The sequence below is a fragment of the Gopherus flavomarginatus genome, chromosome 3, assembly GCF_025201925.1.
Source record: "Gopherus flavomarginatus isolate rGopFla2 chromosome 3, rGopFla2.mat.asm, whole genome shotgun sequence".
Taxonomy (NCBI): domain Eukaryota; kingdom Metazoa; phylum Chordata; order Testudines; family Testudinidae; genus Gopherus; species Gopherus flavomarginatus.
In genome coordinates, this window is record NC_066619.1 from 285,818,529 (window position 1) to 285,836,217 (window position 17,689).

The following is a 17,689-nucleotide window of genomic DNA, read 5'->3' on the forward strand; positions in this document are numbered from 1 at the left end:
GCTTTTAGTGCATTCAACTTAAGGCTGGATGTGAAATGAGGAGTTGGCACTTTTTTGTGAATATTTTCTCAAACTTAGACTGAGTTTGGCTGATGTGAAGATGAGAGTGAACATAGAATCATTAGGGTTGGAAGGGACTTCAAGAGATCATCTAGTCCAACTCCCTGCTCAAAGCAGGACCAATCCCCAAATGGCCCCCTTAAGGATTGAACTCACACCCCTAGGTTTAGCAGGCCACTGCTCAAACCACTGAGCTATCCTTCCCCCCAATGCAGCTAACTAATTCCTGACACCATCAGTTTACTTGCTAGGGCAAATTTCCTTCTTGCCAGTGTCAAATAAAAGGCCTAGAACATCAGTTTATATATAACGACTGTGTATCTCAGTGTGATGACAAAGAAAACCCTCTGAGTATGAACTAGTGCCGTGTAGTCAGGCTGAGTCTGCCTGGCTTCACTGCTGCTGCTGCTGCTTATATCTTTGCCAAGCTACAGCAGTGCGAAAGAGGCTGGGCAGTTGCATTGCAGCTGTGAGCCCCATGTAACAGTCAAGAATTATGTCCGTTGCACTTAGTGGCTGCTTGGGCTAAGGCTGTGATCAGCCGTACGGAGCACTTGAGCTGTTCGCGCGGGGTGAGGAGCTGAAAACAGAGGCAGAGGAGGGATACAGTACAGGGTAGAATATCAAACATCTTTGTACCCCTTGTCTATTTCCTACCCCTCCCCCATTTCAAAACTGCCAGGGAGTCCTTTTTGTTTGTGTGTGTGTGAGAGAGAGAAGGATCATTTTCTCTTCCATCAATGAAACAGGAGCCCAGGGCTGAGTTAGCTCCTTGCCAGAGACTGATAGGAAAGGTGTAGCCAGTTGTGCACTGTCTTTTGAGAATGCCCTGGTAGGAATCCCAGCACCCTCACCCTTCCCAGAAGCAGGGGGCACTGGGCTTCCAGGGTGGGCATCGCCCCTCGAGGTCTGTACCAGCTCCTTCCCTGTCCAGTCTAGGACTGGCCTTTGCTTTGCAGGTGGCTTGCGATTTTTTTCGAGCCATGGACTGAAATGTCCATGAACTCTGCAAGCTGTTACGCCGAGGTGATTGTCCCACAGGTGTGGGGCAGGAGAACAATCAGTCTTTGTGAAATGCCTTGAGGTGGGGGGTGGGGGATATAGAAAAGTAGAATCTTGCTCTGATTGGCTGGCATGTTTCTAAACACACGTGATTGCCCAGGGATGTAATGCCAGTGATTTGGGGTAAGGTTGGGCCCTCGTAATTCAGACAGGGCCGGCTCCAGGCACCAGTGAAGGAAGCAGGTGCCTGGGGTGGCCAATGGAAAGAGGCAGCACATCCGGGTCTTTGGCGGCGAGTCCCTCTCTTCCTCTTTGAGCTGCTGCCAAAGAGGAAGGGAGGGACCGAAGGACCCGCTGCCGAATTGCTGCCGAAGAATGAAGCGGCACGATTGAGGTGCTGTGGATTGGCTTTATTCCCCCCCCCTCCCCCGCTTTGCCACTTGGGGTGGCAAAAAAGCTGGACCCGGCCCTGAGTTCAGAACACACAGACACAGTGAAACACATTTGAATGGACCAGAGTTTAGATGATCTTGTTGTTTATGAATAATGACGACTGCGTTGGCTGAAATGGCCACCTTCTCTCCTGTCTGGGAAAAGCTGGCACTGGATCCACTGTGCAGTTATCTAGAATGGGGGAGGAGTCATTTCGTTTTTGTTCATCACTGTACTTGGCTGCTCATTATGGCGCTCAGCTAAACCTCTGCTCCCTGTTTGAGATGCAACCGTCTCCTTCCCCTGTAAATGTTAACGCTGGAGGCAAGTCCCAGGTCTTAGGCAGGATCACAGATGAGCCAGCTAGCCAGGCCACTGGGCTAGTCGGAAGGGGTCACCCAGTCAGAGTGCTCAAAACAGGCTAAGCTCAGTCTGTGAGGCAGAAAGGGGAACCTGGACTTCCAGGGTACATCTACATTGCAATGAAAAACCTGCGGCACCAAGTCTCGTGGGGCTCGGGCTGTGGGGATAGAAAGAGCAGTGTAGATGCTCAGGCTGGGCCCAGGCTCTGAGACCCTCCCCCGTGGGTCTCTTATTGCAGTGTAGACGTGCCCCTGTTTTCCTAGCTGATGGGTAAGGATGAGGGCTGCAGAGGATCCTGACATTTGGTTTCTTACTGAGGTTTTGAATGTCTCCATTGCAGCCTTTTAAGGTGCCAGGGTACCATGGTGATACGGGGGTTGGTGGAGGTGAAAGATGTACTATTAGAAAGGTAACAAAATAAAATTCCAAACATGGTCAGTTTTAACGTTTGATCCCAGTCGCTCCTGACCCGGGCTCATCAGGGTATGAACACCAAAGCCCAACGGCAGGCCCTGGAATTAGAAAAGGCTAAGCAACAGAACACAGCCAATCCTAACAACCCTTCGCCAATTATGGTTCCACATCCCAAGAAATTTCCCACCTACAAGGCAGGTGATGACACTGAGGCCTTCTTAGAAAATTTTTAAAGAGCCTGTCTTGGGTACAGCATCCCTGAAGACCAGTACATGGTAGAATTGAGACCACAGCTCAGTGGACCTTTAGCAGAGGTGGCGGCTGAAATGCCTAAGGAGAAAATGAACGACTATAAACTTTTTCAAACCAAGGCCAGATACAGAATGGGGATAACCCCGGATCATGCCCGTCAGCGTTTCAGAACCCAACAGTGGAAACCAGATGTGTCATTTCCCAGACACGCCTACTACGTTGGGAAAAATTATGAGGCCTGAATATCAGGAAACAACGTTAAATCCTTGGACAAACTACACCTCCTCATACAAATGGAACAGTTCTTGGAGGGTGTTCCTGAGGACATAACACGGTACATACAAGATGGAAAACCCAAAAATCCCACCTTTGCCACCATGTCATAACTATCCTACTCATATCTGAACCTTAGAGTTCAGAACATGGGAAGCTAGCATGAAACCTCCAAACTTAATTACGGAGCTTGAATCTGTATATCTCTCCAGGAACCCAGGGAGGGAACACCTGGAGGGGAAGAGGGAGAAGGGAAGTGGGTTATTTCCCTTTGTGGTGAGACTCAGGGCATCTGAGTCTTGGGGGTTCCCCAGGGAAGGTTTTGGGGAGACCAAAGTGAGCCAGACACTGAAATTTTTCTGGCTGGTGGCAGCGATATCAGATCCAAGCTGGTAATTAAGTTTGGAGGTTTCATGCTAGCTTCTCATGTTCTGAACTCTAAGGTTCAGATTCTGAGTAGGAGAGTTATGACACTCCTGACCCGGGCTCATCAGGGTATTAACGCCACAAGGTGCGGCCAGTTTGACTGCACTTGCAGTTCATTCTTAAAAATACTCGAGACCAGATAACCAAACCGAGCCAAGTGTATTGTCGAAAGACACAACAGTGCGATATGGAAAGGAGGCATGGGAAGGAAATTCTCAGTGTGTTCGCCTTCCACAGAAGGTGTGCTTCAAAGATGTGCATTTCAGCGAGCAGTATTTATAAGATGATTTTACAAGGTACAGATCTCTCTCTACATCACTAAAACCCAACCCACCCGGCTGTCCCAGATCCTTCACTTGTTGTTCTGGACCTTCCTTAGTTTTGTGTTGGGTACTAACATTCCAGGTACTGGTCCGTGAAGGCATCTCCCCGGCTTGTGCCAGGGCAGAACATTAATGTATTTTTGCCTTTGACGAGTGTCCCATTTTCTAATGCCAAAGCCGACTTCAGCTTTGTGAAGTGTTGTGGGACACGTGACGTGGTGAACAGAATTGTAGGAAGAGCCTAATACATTCAGTTAACATAACTTCCCAGCACTTGTATAAGAATGTATAGTCTATTAATATCGTGCACATAATACCTATCAATGTGGTGTATTCTATGCTTAACACATGTTTTGCCTAACAAGGGCAATTTAGGCAATTTTTTTTCCAATGCCATAAGAATTCTGGGGAAGACTGATTAGGGGACTTACCTAAGCACCGTTAATATAGGGGGCACTGGCCTTTGATGAGACAACGGTTTGCATTCATGCTGCATCCCATCCCTTCAGCCTACAGTTCCCTGCAAAGCACTGTGCATGCACCGTAACTTGTCAAAGGGGGTGTTTGTGGGTCCTAAAGCTCATACAGACATAACATGCTGGCCAGATTTGCAGCATGTTCACCTCTAGTGGCTGGTCGGCTGGAAGAGAAAGCTTCCTCCTGCTGCCAGCTAATGGAGTTGCCCCCCCGGCTCACATGGTAGAGGGCTGGGCTGTGCTGTGCTATTGAAGGTCCTAGGTTCAAACTCTGCTTATGATTTGTGTGGGAAGCAAGGGGATCATTACACTAGCAAGCTAGGTATGATGGGTGTGGAGAAGGAATTGACCAGCTTGTGAGCTGGTTACCTTCAGATTTTTTCCTAGGGGGTGGGGAGCCTAGGGATCTTAGCATCAACGCTGCACTAGTGTAAGAGCAAGTATTCTGAAGTGAAGCGTGCCCTGGCATGGGTAACTCCGCTTGTATTGCAAAGGAGGGATGCAGGTGGCTGGACACTGTGGTGATGTGCGGCCGTAAATAGATAATTATACTGTGGCTGCAGGATCTTCATCCTCAGTCTTGTGCCTGAAGCATGAGGCAGGGCAGAACCCCCAGCTCCTTGTTTGTGATTGAAATTACAAGCTAATGATGAAAATCGCCCACTCATCTCCCTAAGATTAACACGGTAAATAAATCGACTGGGCGGGGGAGAGCTGCCTTTGCGTGGCATTAGTGGAAAAGCTATAAAGCCTGCAGCTTTCTCCAGTTAGGAGGCTCAAGGAAGGAGCCGAAACCCGATGAAAATATGCACTGAGGTAGGTAAGCAAAGTGGAAAAGTTTTAAAATGTATTTCCTCTTTCAAAGTGGATTATTTTCTGCCCTAGAATGAGAATGTAGCTTTTGTACAGAACTTGACTGACCCAAATTCCCCGTAACTAGAAGCACGTTTCACTGCTGGTTCTGATGCTAAATTTTATCTTTGATTAATTTTTAAATTCAGTATTCCCAGCTTGAATTCTTTCTCCAAACAGTTTTTTAAATGATTATTCAAAGCGTTCCATGGCAGACTGATAGCAAGTGTTTGCTTGGGGGGGTGTGTGGGGATATGTGTGAGGTCTACATGGAGGTGATTTTAAAGAGGCTGTTTGGTTTTAGTGGTTAGAACAGGGGACTGGCAGTGGGATGGCCTGGACTCTATTTCCCCAGAGGTCCTGTGGCGGTGTTAGGCCTGAGTTTGAAGGTGATCCTCGCTAATTTCATGTGAGTGCCCGTAATGGGACTGAGCTCTCTTGTGTTGAGGATCAATTGGTGGATGTTCAGGGGCTAGCTGCTGCAGTGGTGTGGGCCATGTGGGGGGTCCCAGAGAGCTGTGTTGCGACTATTGAGGGAAAAACCAAGCAGGAGTCCTCTAGCTGGCTGAGGCAGACGAAGGCCACCTGCATTGCTGTCTTATGGGTGCAGGATTGCAAATCTGAAAACCTAGAGCTAGGGGAAAGGAGCCAGCCCTGTCCTACCTGAATATCTAAAACACATGTGGCTGCTGTAACATGCCTCTTGGTAGTCTTCCGTGCCATGCAGACTTGCTGGTTCGTTCCCCCGGGGCTATTGGCACTCATAAATCATAGCCCATGACTTTGGGTTCACGTTCTTCCTTCCTCCACTTCACCCCTACACCAACGAACCAGAGAGGGCAGGGGAGTATAAGTCAGATCTACCAGCCCCTTGTTTCCAGGGCCGTCAGCATTCACCTGCTGCGATAAAGAAGCAAGACGGCCCTGGCTGGTGCCAGGGATTAGTGATGGGCTCCAGAGCTCTCCACCACCCCAGGCCAGCAGCAGCAGCTTGAAGTCAGTCGAGAGGATCGGTGATGGCCAGTCGTTTCCATATCACACATAGTATGAGCTGGGGAGGGTGGAGGTTCTCAGCCCAGTTCTGAGCAGGCAACCGGCCACGTCACGTGCTAGTCTGCTTCCTGCCGATGCCTCTTATCAGCCAGCAGCGACATCCTCCTGCACACGCGGATTCCCTTTTCTCATTTGACTCTTCTTCCAAAGGACGTTGCTCCTCCCTCCAGCTAACATGACCACAGGCTGCCCCGGGAAGAGGTGTCTGGAGAGCCAGTCACAGCTAATTTGTCTGCAGGCCTCCTTGGGTACCTCAGACTTAGAGACGGCCGCCTGCTTCCTTCAGCTGTTTGCCAGACGGGGTACAGCTCCGCGCTGGGGTCGCTGGGTTTCCCAGAGGGTAACCGGAGACGTGGTATTTACAGTAGAGCAAAGTGCAAAGCTGCTGTATGTGCCGTCAGCGTCCCCTTGGTCACTGTGCGACTGACTCATGGGTGTTCTCGCTGCAATGGCAGGACCTGATGTGGAAAACAAGCGTTAGGAGGGATAAAGGAGGCAGGGAAAGAGACACTGGTCAGGGTCGGGAGGCTCAACCCAGTTTTCTTTCACCCGGCTGCGGGATCTGTAGGAGCGGTGTCTCCGTTCCCACTCCACACCCTAACAGGAAAAAAATGCTTTTTCTTCCAAAAGAAATGGCGAGTCAGGGCCCTACAGGAACACTGCTGTGCGTGCGGCCCAGCGCACGTACCCTGCCTGTGCTATATTGCCCCGTCCCAGAGCGCCCTCTTGTGGCTTTCCAGACTGACTCCTGCCTGGGATGTACAGCTGGTACTCGGTAGGTTGCTGATCAGGCACTTGTACCAGATACGGACTGGCTCCTGTGTTTCCTTCCCAGAGAGATACACGAGAGACGTGTTCACTGTACGATCATGTAAGGTACTGCCAGGAGTGGCTGTTGTGAGCTTACAAGGTGTGTTACACACGTCAGGACCTAGCAGCTGAACAGTATAGTCCAGTTTAACCTTCTTTATGCAGCCACTGGGACTGGCCTTCCTGCTAGATTCCCCTAACATCCAGCCCCTTCCCCGAGCGAAAGTGGCATCCTTCCAGTCTATTGCGATGTCCTGCACCAATGTTCAAAGCCAAAGGTAGGAAATCCCAACCAGTTTTCTGCCTCGTTAGATCTTCCCTCCAGTCCCAGCCATGGCCACCAAATGGAGTTCAGAATTTGGCTACCACCAGACCTGTTTCTCCACTGCTGTGTTTAGGGTCGTCCTCCTCTGCCATGCTCTTCAGGACCTCTCATTCCTGGGGCACCAACCGCTTCCCTTGAACCTGGCTGCTGTCCTTTCCTCTGGTCCCTAACTCTCAGAGACAGCTTCCCCTGAGCTATGGCCCATTCCAGGCACTGGTCCTATCCCCTGCAGCTATGTCTCCTTTCTCAGTACTTCTGGATGGGGTCTGTGACGCTAGCAGACCAGGTCACGCCAAGGTCCCCATGTCTCAGCGGAACACTGACAAATACATGGCTGCAATCAGTCTGGCTCAGCTGTACGTGAGTATTGTTAACACAGGTCTGGGGGTGATAAGAATGTGTTTAGTGCTTAGCCTTTACTAAATACTTGTGAGTTGCTGCCTGCACTAATCTGACATAACATCTGCATCCCGTATTGTAAGGTGCTATTTGAGCAGTTGTATTGTGAGCCTCTGTGACCGCGTAAATCATCAGACTGGAGAGAGACAGCAGGGAAGGCGCATTGACACCTGACAGACCACTGTGGGACATTAAAGAGGACAAAAGACATTGGCTGGTCTGCCCTCCCTCCATGAAGACGAGTCGTGCAAGTGGATTCCTCTGGTCCGCTGAGTGCACAGCCCAGAGCACATGGGAGGAAGGGAATAAAAACCCTTAACAACAAAGAACTGGATCTCTATGATGCCTGGACTCTAGAGTGGCAAGGTTTCTATGCATAAGAGAACCCCCATGTGTAGCCTGAGTTAGGCCTAAAGGACATACAAAGCTTGCTTATCATAGAAGCTTTGCATTATCTTTCTAATTTAAGATTGAACTCATTAGTGTATCTATGTTGACCTGCTTTAACCTTGTAAACTACTCTCTTGTTTCCCTTTTAATAAGTCTGTAGATAGTTTATCATAGGACTGGCCACAAGCATCTTTGGTGTGAGATCTAAGGTGCAACTGACCGGTCTATCGGGACTGGGAGTGACCTGAATATTGCTGTGATTCTTGCTGTAAGGGACCAGCTGTCACAAAGGCAGGCTCACCAAGGGGCCCAGAGCGATCGGCACACCCAGGGAGGATGGTGTGACTCTCCGCTAGGGTGTTATGGTGCCTGAGGAGTTTACAGGATAACTGGTTGGGGATCTAAGTACTGCTTTGACAGGGGTTCGGACTGCTCTGCTTCTACCAGTCTGCCCCAAGGTATTCTCATGCCCTTGAGCCCGTGCAGGACAGTTGGCAGGGTCTGCTCTGAGCTCATCTCCAGGTATGGACCCAACACTTCCTCACTCCTGGACCTCTTCTTACCTTGACTGCAGCTCCTGTACTTCCGTTGGAGACTGTGGGGATCAGCTGACACAGTATCCCCAGCCCAGGTGATGTGACATCCAGTGGTAGGTTTAGAGTGAGTGGGGCCCCCTGTGCCCAGCTTCATATTTGGGGCCCCTCCTTGAGACCCAGCCAAGAAAAAGAACATTCTCTTTTATCTCCCCCTGCTCTCGTTTTTCATTCTTCTTTTCTTTCTCCTCCTCCTCTAAGTAATAGCAGGTAAATGAAAATAAAGTGAGGTACCTTGATTGTTCTTGTAGTCTAACTTATTTTTCCACAGACCACTTGAAACTCGCAGAGAGTCTTGACGGACCACTTAATGATCTTTCCAAATATTGTAAAAAAACGTTCGGGTGCGGGGTCTGGCCAGGAGCTAGGGTGAGGGAGGGGGCTCAAGACTGGGGCAGGAGGCTGGGGTGTGGAGCGCTTACCCGGGGCAGCTCCTGTTTTGTGCAAGGGGTGCAAGTGGGAATGGGGGGGTGGTGGTGCAGGAGATCCCATTTGATGCTCAGGATGGGGGCGGGGATGTGGGTGGGTTCAGGAGTCAGGGCATGGGGTGGGGGAGCTGGGGAGGTGTGAGGGAGTGCAGGGGTCAGGGTGGGCGTAGGGCTGGGGGTGTGGTCTGGGGTCATGGAGGTGCTCACAAAAGGGGCTAGAGGGGGTATGCCCCGATTCCAGCCCCTTCCCCAAGACCCCGCCCCTTCTTCTCCCTGGAGCGGTGAGGTGCTGAGGCTCCACTCTTCTCCCCCCCCCCTCCTCCCGGCAAGCAGCTGATCGGCAGCAGGGGTCGGGGGAGGGAACTCAGCACACTGGGGAAAGAGGTGGGGGAAGACCCTTGGACCGTGGGCCCCTGCCATGGTAAATCAGGTACTGAGTAAAGTGATTCCAGCTTTTCCCCAAACCCCGACATTCTAATGAATTATGTGCCCCCCTCCCCCACAACCTCTGCCCACTCCCAAAACACCAACAGTGATCGCGGCCAAAACATCCGATGGGCCCCCAAACCTGCATCCGATCCTCTGCCTCCCACGCCCCAACACACCTCACTGCTTTCTCCCAGTCCCTAAAATCAGCGCTGCCCCACCCAACACTCGTTATGCCCCCACCCACCCTTTCAACATCAGTTCTGATCCCAGGGGTCTCTTCTGGCTTTACAATTGATGAAAGCCAGTCCTAGGATGGTTGAACCTTTGAGCCTAGGGGGAGGTCACCTGGGGGGGGGGCAATGGGTTAGGGATGGACCAATGACGAGCCTGAGGGGTGGGACTGTGTGAGCCTGTTACTGGAACCCAAGACTCCCCCCTGTCAAGGTCTTATTCCCACTTTCAACTTTAGTGTCCAGAAAGTGGGGACCTGCATGTACCCCTCTAAACTTAATTCCTAGCTTAGATCTGATAACGCTGCCACCAACCCAAATATAGTGTTTGGTACACTTTCTGTCCCCCAAAAACCTTCCCTGGGGAACCCAAGACCCAAATCCCTTGGGTCTTATAACGAAAAGGAATAAACCATTCCCTCTCCTTCCCCCTCCCAGATTTTCCCCTCCCTGGGTTACCCTGAGATATAAACTGTTCCAAACTCCTTGGATCCTAAAACAGAGAGGAATTAACGTCCCCCCTCCTCTTTTCCCCCCACCTACCCCTGGTGAGTTCAGACCCAATCCCTTGGGTCTTACACGAGGGAAAAAAATCAATCAGGTTCTTAAAAGAAAAGCTTTTAATTAACGAAAGAAAAAGTAAAAATTCTCTCTCTAAAACCAAGATGGAAAATGTTTACAGGGTGTCATAAACAGATAGTTAAGGGTTAATGTCTCTTTTACCCGTAAAGGGTTAACAAGCTCAGTGAACCTGGCTGACACCTGACCAATCAGGGGACAAGATACTTTCAAATCTTGGTGGAGGGATGTCTTTGTTTGTGCTTTTTGGGTTGTTCTTTGTTCTCTCTTGGGATTAAGAGGAGCCAGTTGTGTAACTAGTTTTCTCCAATCTTCCTGAAACAGTTTCTCATGTTCATAATAGTAAGTACTAACTAGATAGAAGGTGGAGTAGTCTTTATGTTTGTTTTCTTTATTTGCAAACATGTATTTTGCTGGAAGGATATTTTACTTCTGTTTGCTGTAACTTATACTTAGGCTAGGGGAGAGGGAGTCCCTCTGGTCTATGTAAAGCTGAGACCCTGCAAACATTTTCCATCTTGGTTTTACAGAGATAATTTTTACTTTTTCCTTCTTTAATTAAAAGCTTTTCTTTTTAAGAACCTGATTGATTTTTTTTCCTTGTGTAAGACCCAAGGGCACTGGGTCTGAACTCACCAGGGATTGGTGGGGGAAAGGAGGAGGGGGGAAGGTGAATTCCTCTCTGTGTTAAGATTCAAGAAGTTTGAATCACACTATCTCTCAGGGTATCCCAGGGAGGGGAAAAACAGGGAGGGGAAAGCAATGGAAATGGTTTATTCCTTTTTGTTGTAAGACCAAAGAGATTTGGGTCTTGGGTTCCTCAGGAGACAGAATGTGTACCAAACACTATATTTTGGTTGGTGGCAGCATTATCAGATCTAAGCTAGGAATTAAGCTTAGAAGGGTACATGCAGGTCCCACTTTCTGGACGCTAAAGTTCAAAGTGGGAATAACACCTTGACACAGGGTCTCAGCTTTACATAGACCAGAGAGACTACCTCCCCCCTAGCCTAAGTATAAGCTACAGCAAACAGAGGTAAAATATCCTTCCAGCAAAATACACATTTGCAAATAAACAAAAAGACTATTCCACCTTCTAGCTATTACTTACTATTTTGAACATGAGAGACCATTACAGAATGATTGGAGAAAACTGGTTGCACAACTGGCTCCTCTTAATCCCAAGAGAGAACAACCCAAAAAGCACAAACAAAGACTTCCCTCTACCAAGATTTGAAAGTATCTTGTCCCCCGATTGGTCCTTTGGTCAGATGTCAGCCAGGTTCACTGAGCTTGTTAACCCTTTACAGGTAAAAGAGACATTAACCCTTAACTATCTGTTTATGACACCCCCCATGTGCTTCCCTGGGACCCCCATGTGCTGCTGGGGGCCCCAATGCCTAGGGGCTGGATCCCACCCCACTCACTGCCCCCTTGGCCTAACCACATCCTTGGGCCCACTCCCCACCCCCTTCCGGTCCCCATCCCCTGTGCTGAATTCAGACTGAGCTCACGACCACGGACACTGTGACTGGGCTCCGAGCATGTCCGGAAAAGACTGAGTTGTCCCTGCTGAGGTGTGTCCTCTCCCTGTGCGGGCAGGTGCTTTACCTCCAACTGGGCACAGCTGTGCCCGTCTGCCTCTCCCTGGGTGTTCAGCCCCTGCTTCCACACAGCCGTGGGCTGTGTTGTGAACTCTGCCAAATGTATGGAGTAGGGGGACTCCAGGTATCCCCCAACCCCAACATTCTAATGAATTCATTATGTGCCCTCTTCCCCACAACATCTGCCCATCTCCAAGACCAACAATTATCCCCGCTCAAACCTTCGGTGTGCCCAAGCCCTCATCAGATCTGCTGCCTGCCTGCCTTCCCCTCCCCAACGTACGTCACTTCCTTCCCCCACTCCCTAAAATCAGAGCTGTTCCCCCTCATATCAGTTCTTTCTGCTCCCACCCCTGCTTCCTATATCAGTTCTGGTCACAAGGGTCCCTTCTGGCTTTACAATCGGTGAAAGCCAGCCTTAGGGGTTTTGAACCTTTGAGAGACTGGGGCAAGCAGGGCAGGAGCAGGGGGACTGGGGCAGGGTAGGTGAGGGTAGAAAGAGGGCTGGGGTAGTGGGAATTGACAGGGGCTGCAGGGAACGGGAAGGGAGCATGACATGAGGGGACGGGGGTAGCTGGAGTGGACTAAAGGAGGCAGGAAGAGGCTGGGGGGGACTGGCACAGGTGTGGGGACAGGGCAGGAAGGGGCCAGGGTACTGTGACAGGTGGCAGGGTGGGGGTAGGAAGGGGCTGGGAGAAGGTGGGGGTGGGACATTGGGACAGATGGGGGGGCAGGGGGAAGGGGACAGACGAGGGGCAGAAAAAGGCCAGGGGGACTGGGGGAAGGTGGGGGGCAGGACACTGGGACAGGTGGGCAGCGAGGGAAGGAGACAGGGGAAGGGGGGGCTGGGACAGGTGGGGGGGACGGGAAGGGATGGGGGGCAGGCAGAACGTGAGGCTCTGTCCCCGCCCTCACCACTCCCTGCCTGCTCCTCTTGGCCCGATCCCAGCCCCACCTCCAGATTGTGATGTATGCTTATGATAACCTTAGTCCCAGATTTGGACCTTAGCGTCCAAAATATGGGGGTTAGTATGAAAACCTCCAAGCTTAGTTACCAGCTTGGACCTGGTACCTGCTGCCACCACCCAAAAAATTAGAGTGTTTTGGGGCACTCTGGTCCCCCTGAAAAACCTTCCCTGGGGACCCCAAGACCCAAATCCCTTGAGTCTCACAACAAAGGGAAATAATCCTTTTTCCCTTCCCCCCTCCAGGTGCTCCTGGAGAGATACACAGACACAAGCTCTGTGAAACTACACAGAGAGACTCCCCCCTCTCTGTTCCCAATCCTGGAAACAAAAAGTACTTTCCTATTCCCCCAGAGGGAATGCAAAATCAGGCTAGCAATCCAACACACAGATCTCCCCGATTTCTTCCTCCCACCAATTCCCTGGTGAGTACAGACTTAATTTCCCTGAAGTAAAGAAAACTCCAACAGGTCTTAAAAGAAAGCTTTATATAAAAAAGAAAGAAAAATACATATAAATGGGCTCTCTGTATTAAGATGATACAACACAGGGTCAATTGCTTAAAAGAATATTGAATAAACAGCCTTATTCACAAAGAATACAAATCAAAGCACTCCAGCACTTATATTCATGCAAATACCAAAGAAAAGAAACCATAGAACTTACTATCTGATCTCTTTGTCCTTACACTTAGAAACAGAAGACTAGAAAGTAGAAAGTACTTCTCCAAAGCTCAGAGAAAGCAGGAAAACTGACAAAAGACTCAGACACACACTTCCCTCCACCCAAAGTTGAAAAAATCCGGTTTCCTGATTGGTCCTCTGGTCAGGTGCTTCAGGTGAAAGAGACATTAACCCTTAGCTATCTGTTTATGACAATGCTAGACCATACAACAAGGTGTTGCTGAACAACTGAAGCATCTCTTTTTCATGGACAGTACTTAGCCTTTATACCCTCAAACCTCTGGGGGAGGATTAATCCACCCACATGCTACCCAGATTCCACCAACAGGGCCGGCTTTAGGAAGTGTGGGGCCCTGGCAGGGATGACTTAAAAAAAACCACACATGTAAAAAAACACGTGGAGCTTCTATACCTTGGGCCGTGCTCGGAGTCTTTGGCGGCACTTCAGCGGTGGGTCCGTCACTCGCTCCAGGTCTTCACTGGTGCTGAAGAACCCGCTGCCCAAGTGTCGCCGAAGACCCAGAGTAAGCGAAGGACCCGCCGCTGAAGTGCCGTTGAATACCTGGAGAGAGTGAAGGACCCACCGCTGAAGTGCCTCTGAAGACCCAAAGTGCCGCTAGGTGAGTAAAAAATAAAAAGGCGCCTCTAGCCAGGGAAGGGATTCTCACTGGGCGCGGGGCCCTCTTAGGCGCGAGGCCCGATTCAGGGGAATAGGTGGAATAGACCTAAAGCCAGCCCTGTCCACCAACCCTCTTCCTCAAGCTTCCCTCCGGCCTGGCTGAAGCATGAGGCTGGAGCCAGCACTCCTGAGTTCTATGGGCAGCTCCGACAGACACCCCTTTGTGGCACTGAGCACATGGGAAGGAGGACGCTGAGGTTCAGCCTAGGGTTTGGAAGGTTTCAGATAGGGACAAGCCAGAAACAATACACATGGGAGGCTCCTGGTGAGAAGTTCCCCTTTGATCTCCAGCTGCTGGGATGGCAGTGGGTGCTAAGACTCCCGTCAGGGTGCAGTCCCTGCATACTGTTCAAGGGCTCTGTTTCTCATTACACACACACACACCCTCCCAGCTGCCAGAAGGGAGAATTGCTCTCTTACCCCTCCTGAGGCTGCTGCATGGTAGGGTGTCTGCTACTCTACCTTCCCCCAGGCTCCATATTTTGGGCAGCTCCTCCCTCCTCCCACACACCTCCACTACCAGCCTCTGCAGCAGCTCAGAGCTGTGGGAAGCATGAAATTGACATGATTCTTGTCAGTTTCATAGCCACACATTAAGTTCCCCCAAAGACTGCAGTGAAAATCACTAGGGTCTTCTCCACTTCTCTGCTGCTCCTTAGCAGAGCCCTGAGCAGCACCAGGTGCCCCAGAGTTGTCCATCAACAGATTCAGACAGCTGGCCCCACATCAGGTCATGCTGGGAAATTTCTCTTTCTATCAAGAAGGGCTAGAAACACATGGCACCATTTTCAGAGCCACTGAGCACCCACCAATTCCACTGGAGCTGAGCGCCCTGGAAAAGTTGGGCTATTTAAAACAAAACAAAAGACTAAAAGCTTGGATTCTGCAGAAGCTAAGGGTTCACGCCCCAGACTCACCGGTAAGGTCGCAGAATTTGAGTGCTGATAGCGCCGTCTAAATGCCATAACTCCTACCTACGCAGGAGTCTCACCTCTTCTACACAGACTCTGCTTTGAGCCATGTCTACCACCAATCCCACTGGCTTCAAATCCAGCGTTCCCTGTATCTCAGGTATCTAAATGATCCAGAATTCCTAATCTTTTCCATTTAACCCTCTCTCATCACACCCTCACCCCAGCACTTCTACAGCCAGGCTACCCAGAAACATACCATGAGACCTTAATACCTAGTAATATATTGGGGGAGAGGTCACCATGCGCCCCAGAGGCATTCACAGCTCTCTCATATCTCCTTCCCCCGCACAGGAGTTACCGTCCCAGCAGCTGAACAGACATTTCCCTGCCAGGGCTCTATTCATTGCGAAGAGAGAGGCTCCCAGGCAAGCCAGGCTCAGCACAGCTCCTGTTCCAGCCCAGCGGCTGCGCGCAGAACCCGCAAGGGGCAGGGGACAGACCGAAAGGAAAGACCCACTAGCGACAAGGGAGCAGATTAGCCAGCTACAGAGCAGGGCTGGCGGTCACACTTCTGCATTCTCACCGGAGGCTGCAGCGTGAACTTCGCTTTGCCTTCCACTCTCCAGCGGCCTCTCCCAGCAGCCAGCCAGCGACCCCGCGGCAGGCAGGCAAACCGACCCTGCCTTGGAGAGAGACGGAGAGTTTCTCTTGGGGTAACACGGGAAACGCCCCTCCCCAGAGATGCCCGGGGGCGGGAGGGTGGGACGGAGAGGAAGAGAAGGAAGGGGAGGAGCAGAGTCAGGGCATTACAGAGGCAATCACAAAAAGGAGAAGAGGGGGCTGAGGCAGGACACTGAACTGGGGGCAGCAGGGCAGAAGGGGTCAGAGGGGAGCTGGGGACTAGTGTTGGAGCAAAAGGGAGGGCCAATTCCTTGCTTTTGGCAACTTCTGCTTATCCGCCCAGTATCTTCCCAGCTAATCTTTGCATGTATGTAACCCTTCTTAATGCACATAGGTAAAATACGTAGGAGAAAGATGTTAAGCGGAACCAAGTTGTCTGTAAAAGGAACTTGAGAAATGGAAGCTCTGCACGAAAAGGATGTTTGTAACCTAGTGTTAGAGCAAGGGTTAACTATCTGAACTATCCGCTTATCATCTAGGCTGCTTCCTCCCCAGTACTCAGGATAGACGCTAGGCAGATGCATCCTGATTACCCCTAAAGAGGAATGTAAACAATGTATAGGCTAATGGAATGTATGCACGCTAACTTGTTTGTTACAGAGTATAAGAAGGCTGACTCTGAGCTTGTAAGGTGTGTCCTCTTCCTTTGGCATTAGCCGAGAAAGAGGCACCCGCTCAGCTGACCGAAAATAAAGGTCTGGTATCCGTCATCCTGTCTTCCGTGCCTCCTTGGGGTAATTGAGTAGCTCCAGGGGGAAACGAGCCTATTTGGCTAACAAATGGCGACCGCGGCAGGACTTCTCTCCCTGTAGGGAACGCTGACCGGCGGCCGAGGGCGATACCGAAGGGTGGCCACCCTGAGCGTGGTTTGCTCAGGCTTCGGGTCGTCACAATCGGCCGGGGCGGCTGCGTCCCCTTTAAAGAGAACTCCAAAAGACACGGAAACAAGACGGCTCCAGAGGAGGAGGGAATCCAGCTGCCGGACGCGGCCACTCCGGGCGGTAAGTGCGTTTACCTCTTGGGTTCGAGGAATAACGCCCCCGAAGTGTGGGTTGGATGGTGAATACCCTCTAGGCAGCCTGTGAATGGGAAGGTATATCGGTATTGCTTTAGTTTTGTACATGTCTTGTTATTATGTTATTAAGTAAGTAAGGAACGACCCATGCATAACTCCACTAACTCTACGAGTCCGTGGGCTGTTCTGAACAACTATTGGGACTTAGAACAGCCCCAAGGGTAGCTTTTGTTCCTTGTGGGGGTGTTCCTGTTCTTTATCTTGATGATGTGTTGTAAACGTAAACTGTAACTAGCTAAAAACAAATACTGTGGATCAGGTCTGAGGCTTAGGCTGATTCTAGCCGCCCCAAGACTCCTGCGAGGGGAGACCCGGTGACCAGGATATCTTGATCGCAAGGGGGGTCAGCCGAACCTCACGACCAAGTGTAAATCAAAAAAGAGCTAGATCCCTATCTTTTCTTTATCTCGAAAATCAGGAAAGAACACAATGGGGTCCGGACAGAGTACTTTTCCCGGGACACCCTTGGGATGTATGCTAAATAACTGGAAGGCGTTTAGACGCCAGGCTGATTATGGAATTGCGTTGTGTAAAGATAATCTTGTAAAATTCTGTACTCTTGAATGGATAACATTTGGAGTAGAGTGGCCTGGAGGGGGCGTCTGGCAAAAATATAGAGGAACTGTTAGCAATTGCCATGAGGGTTTATGATCGAAGGGATGATGAGGAGCGAAAGAAAGGGGTCCGCGTTTTAGCCATGGCCCTAAAGGAAGGATATGAGGAAAGGGGGGGGAAAGTCAAGGGGCGGTCAGGGCCACTGGGGAGGGGAAGAGGCCCCCGTCCGGGTCGGAATCAGTGTGCTATCTGTAGGGAGGAGGGACACTGGAAGAATGAATGCCCCCGGCAACAGGCCACTGGAAGGGAATGTAAAGATAGAACCCCGTCCCGTCCCATCCTCTATAACAGTACAGGATTTTCGGGGGAGGGACCCTCCCCATAGGGAGGCCGGGGGACCCAGCGGCCCCTCCTGGCGGCGCAA

General features: G+C 50.7%; 1 protein-coding gene across 1 annotated transcript in view; it reads right to left on the reverse strand.

Annotated features, from left to right (window-relative positions):
• Positions 1–15,632, reverse strand: part of ADISSP (adipose secreted signaling protein) — a 238,133-nt gene extending 222,501 nt beyond the window's left edge. Inside the window, exon 1 of the mRNA XM_050943483.1 lies at positions 15,538–15,632. The gene's annotated coding sequence lies outside the window, so the exon portion shown is untranslated. The remainder of the gene's footprint in view (positions 1–15,537) is intronic.
• Positions 15,633–17,689: the final 2,057 nt, after the last annotated feature.